This window comes from Schistocerca nitens, chromosome 9 (genome assembly GCF_023898315.1).
Source record: "Schistocerca nitens isolate TAMUIC-IGC-003100 chromosome 9, iqSchNite1.1, whole genome shotgun sequence".
In the NCBI taxonomy this organism is placed as follows: Eukaryota; Metazoa; Arthropoda; class Insecta; order Orthoptera; family Acrididae; genus Schistocerca; species Schistocerca nitens.
The window spans coordinates 460,694,323-460,701,980 of NC_064622.1; positions in this window are offsets into that span (position 1 = coordinate 460,694,323).

The window sequence follows — 7,658 nt, forward strand, 5'->3', positions numbered from 1 at the left end:
ATTGCGGCATTTTGAGTTACACAGGCTGGCTTTTTTTCTTACAGAAGCACATTTTTTACATACATACATGCCTTGTTACTCGCAGGAAACAAATCCTTGGTCTGTTACTAAGGTTGCTGCCTTGGCAGCAGATGCATGTTTCTGGCGCTTCTTCTAGTAGCAAGAATTGTCCTTTGTACACGTCGAGTTTGGACGTGAAAAAGCACATTTAGTTACCTCATTTAAAAGGCGGCTAGGTATTTAATAGGAACTTCTAAGCGCTATGCATATTACAATAAAAATATTAAACCTTAAAACATTAATGAATCACTTGCATATCTAGGAGCGTTACACAGTGGCTCATTTTCAGTGCTATGAACCAAGGAGCCACTGAAAGTGTTTGTGGTGACATTTGCCCGTAATTATTGCAATAAGTGTAGCAGTACGTACCTCCAAAACAATGTATTGGGTGTACCATACTTAATTCCGATCCTGTGCACGTCTTGTTCACAGTTTTGAAGAATCAGTTCAATAATATTGCGGAGATGGCTTTTGCTCTGTCAACATCAGGAACTGGTATAATTATATTTCCACTGTTTTCTGCAGGAGCGTGTATTGAATTTGTAGCCAGTTTCATTGTCTCGGTCTGTTTGTTATGTGTTGACGAGACTCTGCACTTGTGCTGGCCGAAGCTTGTGTGTCATCTTGTCTGGCTGCAGCTGCTACCTGAGACTGCCCACTAGCTACAGCTTTTACCTCTTCTGTGTCATGTAATATTTCTGCATCAGAAGGTCCTAGTTTTCCTCATATATCACACTATATTTATTTAACCTTCTTTTATTTAATGGCTTTTCAATTTTGTCTCATATTTCGTTAATAACATCTAGATACAAGCTCGAAGTCATAAGAATTACACGCAGCTCTGCACCAAACACGGCTTTATGTGTTGATTGCTTAATACCAGAATGAAGTGCCAGATTTTTCATAAATTGTACAAATTATAGTTACTTGTCTTGCATTCACAAAGCCAACATTTTTTTCAGTGGCTTATTTAACAATAGCAAGAGACATTTGGTTAGGGCTCTGCCTTGTTTTTCCGTAAACCAGTTTACACTTGTGCCAAAATGAAACTAGCTCATTTATGACCGAATTAACAAATTCTCTGCCGTTACCAGAGTGTAAAATGCAAGGAGCACCAAATGTCTGCTTGTGTCTGTGTATGTGCGGATGTGTGTGTGTGTGTGTGTGTGTGTGTGTGTGTGTGTGTGTGTGTGTGTGTGTGCGCATTGACTCCGATTTGTCTTCGTGCATGCTTAGTTGCGTGTGTGTGTGTGTGTGTGTGCGCATTGACTCCGATTTGTCTTCGTGCATGCTTAGTTGCTGTTGGGTAGCGTTCAGGTCTTTGAGCAAGTGTTTGTCAGGTTGTGTGTGTAGTTTGTGTTATTTCCACTGTCAAAGATTTTAGATGTCGGCATTCTGCGAGAGTCGGTCGGTTGCTGCAGACCAGGAAAGTCATCTCCGCACGGTGCAGTCGGCTGGGTCCGGTGGCAGTCCGTGCGCAGTGTCAGAGCGGGTGTGGAGCTGTCCGATCGCTACGAGCTTCGTGGTTCAGCGACCCAGGACGTCAAAGTTGAGTGATGGTTTCAACTACCCAAGCCACGTCCATTCATGTTGTGTGGTTCGTTTCAGTGGTTCCCTGTTGCGGAGATTGGCGAGCCCAAACGCGTCGTCCGGTAGGACGACCGACCGACGATCCACCAAGACCGTTGCCCGGCTCAAGTGATGCGTGGCAGCAACGGTCGGGCGAGCCATGTCGATGCAGACCTCACTGCTGCTCCAACCCGACTGCACTAGTGCCGCATTACAACTCCCCGACTGGCAGGTCCGGACTGCGCTCCAGACACTTATTAACTGACTGGCAGACCCGAACTCCGGACCTGAACTCCCTTACGACAGACAACGACCGGGAAGTAATAGCAGTTGAGCAAAGATACTACGAGAGGGGATATATCGACACGCGCTGCCAACACAGTCAGGCAAAGCAGCAACTCAGTGACACCAGTAATTTAACTTAACGTAGTGAGGTGGAAGTACGTTCAAAACAGGCTGTAAAACACATGATGACGGGAACACGAGCCACGCACGGCTCACATTCTATTCCTTACTAAACGTACGTTTTATATTTTGTAGCAGTTTGTGGCAGTTTGCCTTAACGGGAGTCGCGCGGGGTAGCCGTGCAGTATGAGGCGCCTTGCCACGGTTCGCGGGCTTCCCCCCATCGGAGGTTCGAGTCCTTCCTGTGTGTGTGAGAGATGACCTTAGCAGTTTGGTCCCATAGGAACTTAGCACAAATTTTCAAATTCCTTAACTGGATTGTTGTCATGCCATAAAAAATCTTCGGCATCATTTTTGCATGTTCAGTTAACACTTCATGTTTAGGAGTATTGTATTCACCATCACTTTCCATGGTCACTATAAACACGAGTCTAGTCTTCTACACGCAACTTCCGCGAAACGGCAGTAACTGGTAACCAAAACACACAACAGCTGTCGTCAACAAACTGAGAACTACTGCCTGTGCAAAGTACGTACACACTTGCGGCAGCGACTGAGGGGGGTTCCAATCAGCATCTGCACCAGCCGTCACCCTAGTTGGCACGAATAGTAGTATGCCCTGCCATCTACCGCGCTAAGCACAATTTCTCCAGGAGTGCTATTACATAGTCAAGAAGGTACTTGGCCTGACATCTATGGCACAGCAAACAAATTACGAGTAGACGCAGCACTACCTATAACATCTTTGGCAAAAAAAGTAGCATAAAGCGAGTTTTGGAAAGACCCCAGCATATGCACGAGGCGAGTTTTGGAAAAACGGGCTGTATTCTCTGTGCTATAAGTGCAGAATAAAGCAAGTTTTGCTAAAGCCGACTGCACAGGCCTGTAGAGCTAGCCGAACAGTATGTATTAAGGTAAAAAAAAATATTTTAAATTTTTTTGCATCAAGCGAGTTTTGAAAAAACGGTCCTCAATTACGGATGCTGCTGGTTCGTCGATTCGATGCAGCATTGTCCTCCTCCTGACATCTACGTGATCTTCCGTAACTGTTGCGTCGCTGTAGTCCCAAGAGTAATCAATGTCGCTATCTATAGGCTGGTCCGCGGCGAGGGTACTGAGACTTTCCACACCGGCCGCGGCTGGCCGTCACATGCGCAACCGGCGCATTCACTAACTCCAGTGTTTGCACCAGCGTCCTCATTTGTAGACGCGTTTACGTTTCGCGGGCGTTCTTCTCTGGTCCTTCCCGTGAACGTCTACCGCGGCCTGTTGGACAGCCAGCGTTCCAATTTGGTCTGTGGCCGCTGGCGACTTCAGTAGTGGTGGAGGCGGCTGGATGTTCCCTGTTCGGTCCGCGCCCGCTAACGACATCCTTTGCGGAGGCCTCTGCGACGGTCATCGGCCAGGCCGAGCATGAATCGTTCGCGACCTGTGTGTCACTTCTCAGTGCGATCTCGCAATTGAGTGCCACTATTGGTTCTTGCCGCTAAAACACCGGTGCCGTGCACCGTGAAGGCGAAGTTGTCGTGTCCTACTGTTTTAGGCCGAGATACGAGTATAGGCGAGATAGTGCGGGATAACCGCACTGATAGACATGGATAGGTCAGGGCATGGAGAGGAGCCAGGGCCCCACCCGCGGGTGGTCAGTCCGCGTTCCTCAAGGCCAGGCCAGGACATCAGGGCCGAGGCAGATTCCACGAATAGGACTACACAACACTCAGACCAACCTCTCAGCGATGTTGAATCTTCCGAAGACATCTGTCAGCGCATTATACAAGAGAAAATAACACGACTACGAAAAGACCGTGACCTCTCTGCACAGGAAGGTGCCATCAAAAGACGTTTACAGGAGACTCTACCAACTGACAGTGACATGTCAGAAGACGAACCTCCCATCCACAACACAACCCAGGACCAAGAAAATACAGATGCCATGGACATCCCTGATGATTCACGAGAACCAAAACTACCCTTCAAAACTGTAAAAGGGAAAAAGAAAAACAACAAGAGAAGACGCTCTCCTGACCAGCCAGCATCCACCAAGAAATCAACACATGTTCCTACACAAAACAAATGTTCAGCCCTTGCAGCTGATGAACCCAATCCGGAAGAACCACAACCGGGACCGTCCAATATCATCACTCCTCAACCTTCCAAATCAGAGGTCCCACCGATCACCGTCAACTACGTGGGAAATTATCTCGAGCTGAATGCTGCTCTGAAACAATGCATCAAGGTGAAGGCCCTATACTGTAACAATCGGATCAGATACCTCTTCGAATCACTTGATTACCGACTAGCTTTACAATTCTTGCAAGACATTAAAATGCCATTATACACTCACCAACCATCAGAAGAAAGAGAATTACAACTCGTAATAAAGGGAATTCCAGAAGAAGAGGTCAAAGCGGAATTACTTCATCTTACACACTGCCAAAGGGAACTAATCATGAGGCCATCTATGACATCAAATACATGTTTCATACAGAAGTTAGGTTGAAGACTACCACGCCCGAGACATCCCCGCACAATGCAAAAAATGTCAGAAATTTTACCATTCAGGCAATTTTTGTTCAGTGCCAGTGTGCGGTGTGGCGGTCACCACCTATCCAAAGATTGCAATCATCCGCGTTCAGAACCACGAAAATTCGCCAATTGCGGGCAAACAGGCCACCCCGTCTCATGGAGAGGGTGTGAAGAGTTCCAAAAAGCCATTATTACGTACAGACTGTCAGCAAAACAGACAGAATCCCAGCGAAGCCAGACTGCGACACCAACCTTCAATTTCATCGAAACCTCATTTCCTTCCCTGAAGACACGATCAACTGCCCACCTTCCAACCACATCACAAGAGAAACCACAACAGAACGCCGCTTAAGTGACATACTTAAACAGAAACGACAGGACCGAAGACTATCACCAAAAACAGAAGAGACCTCCGGGATGTCAGAAATCATCAAAGCCCTTTCTAATGTCGGTTCCCTCGTTACATTCTTTAAGAAAAAGTTCATCATTACAACATTCATCATCATTGCACAAAAAATCTACAAAGCACCAGACCTACTAACAAAAATCCTCGTATTGATCGAGGATGTAATGAACGTTTTCTCTACCGAACATTGGAACAGAGAAACCGAATGCAAAAACTCGCAGTATGTGTTTACAATGCAAACGGAGTAAAGAACAAAAAACTAGAATTGACGGACTTCATAGAAAAACACAAAATCGACGTAATGCTTCTATCAGAAACACACTTAAGACCGACACAAACCTTTAAAATAAAAAACATGACTACATATCGCAAGGATCGATAAAACTTAAGAGGGGGAGGAACAGCCATATTGTTGCATTCAACTCTTGCCCACAAACACGAAGACCTCCCGCAGTTTTCCACACTGGAAGCAACGGCAGTGACGATCGGCACCGGTCGGGGAAAAGTGACAATAGTGGCAGCGTACCTTAGCCCAGCGGATCTTCTCCACGAACAAGACTTTATCCAACCTATATGACAAAGTGCTGCTACGAGGCGATTTAAACGCCAAACACCTGGCGTGGAATTAGAGGCGGGGCAATGCACGGGGAAACAGTCTTTACGATCTAGAAGTACGTATACAAGCCCTAACAATCGGCCCTGAAGACTCTACATACATACCAGCCGCTCGTAACCATCGACCAGACGTCCTCGACGTAGTCATGGTTAAAAATATAAACCCAAACCTAAACCTCAAGACCATAAATGACCTCATATCAGATCACCATCCTGTTATCGGACGCCTGACAAATGCCATCCCATCCCTAACACCATTCTCCAAACATGTCATAGACTGGGAACAATTTCAACGATGGCTTAATAATGTCTCCCCCATAGAAGACGTTTCAACAATTGACGCCATAGATCAAACAATAGCCACACTATCATCTAAGATTCGACGCGCAGCCAAACAGGCATCCACCACTATAACATTTGAAAATCCATTTTACGAAGCATTTCCGCCTGCACTTCAGGACCTAAAATACCTAAAAACCGAGCGAGGAAGAAATGGCAGAAGACGCGATATCTTATTTACCGCAGACAAATGAAGGAACTATCACGTGAACTCACAAGACGCACTCACGATTGGCGAACAGAACTCTGGGAAGATAAAATGGCAACTATACACCTCCAGTCCCGCGATGAGTGGCAACTCATTAGAAACGTGCGAAAACCAAGAACACTGCAAACAGCATTACAACACGAAGGGCAACTGATTTTCGAACCACTTGCGAAGAACTATTCGCTACAACTTACGAAACACCAACTACCTTAAATGTCTGCGCAAATCAAGCCGGACATCTACTCGCACCGAGGCTTCCGAGCTCCTGATTTTATTAAATCGGGAGCGGAGTTGCGTGAAGATTCTGACACAGGCAGCTTGTGGGTAAAATTGTCGTTGCGTGTGGCGCGCTGTGGATAGGTGCGGTTTGGTGCGCGTCTTCCTGCTGCCGCGGGCCGCGTTTCCGGCCTCTTTGAGCATCTCAGCTGCCGCGGAGATTATCTCTGCTCCTCCGAGTGTTAGGGTACTCAGCACGTCAGGGCATGGTCACTGGCCACATACCTGCGCTGTCAGGCGTTAGGGTTGCTGCTCTGTTGGATATGTATAAGGGTGCCAACGAAGGCAGTGCCCAACACTCCTTTGGCAGCCCTTGACTTTGCCTCCGTTTCCGCCCCCGGAAATGGAAGACACAGTCACACTAGAGGTGACGAGGTCCTCAGGGACAGGGTTCACCATAGGGCGAACTGATAGACGAGGTTTAGGTTCCATACTACGAGATCCGCTCATCCAAAACGTCCTCCCCCACCTAGATTCGGAAGAGGAACGTAAACTCATGATGAGGGTCATGAAAACCGAACGACGTAGGGAAAGGCTAGGAGTGAGTTAGCAGACCTACGTAGAAAACGTAGACCTGAAAGGAAAACCCTCCTTAACCCCACTACAGAAAACAGGAAAACAGAGCGAAAAATTCTCCCGAAAACAACAAGCAAAATAGTAGCCAAAATCCGGACCAAACGACGCGCAGAGTCACCTGCGCGCAAAACCAAAGGAAGCAGAGGTGCCGACACGCCACCACTATTCCCCCAGTTCAGAATACAGAACAATCCGGAAGTACCCCTCCACCACCGACCCCGAAACAGGCCCCAGCAGTGGCGATGGGACAAACGAGACTGCTTGCCACAGTAGGGAAACCCAACACCCCACACCCAGCGCGCTCAGAACTACAGATGTAGAAGTAGATTCGGTAACTGAAACCCTCTCCCGGAACCGCGCGACTGCTACGGTCGCAAGTTCGAATCCTGCCTCGGGCATGGATATGTGTGATGTCCTTAGGTTAGTTAGGTTTAAGTAGTTCTAACTTCTAGGGGACTGAGGACCACAGATGTTACGTGCCATAGTGCTCAGAGCCATTTGAACCATTTTGAAACCGTCTCCCTACAAAGCCCCGACATCCCAAGCAATGTAGGAATAACCCCCCCCCCCCCCCCCTTCACAGACAAAACACGGCGAGGACGGCGAATTCCAACTCGCACGTAAAACCGCCTGCCACACCACACCACACCACCTAAACATACCGGCCTTCAGCCAACA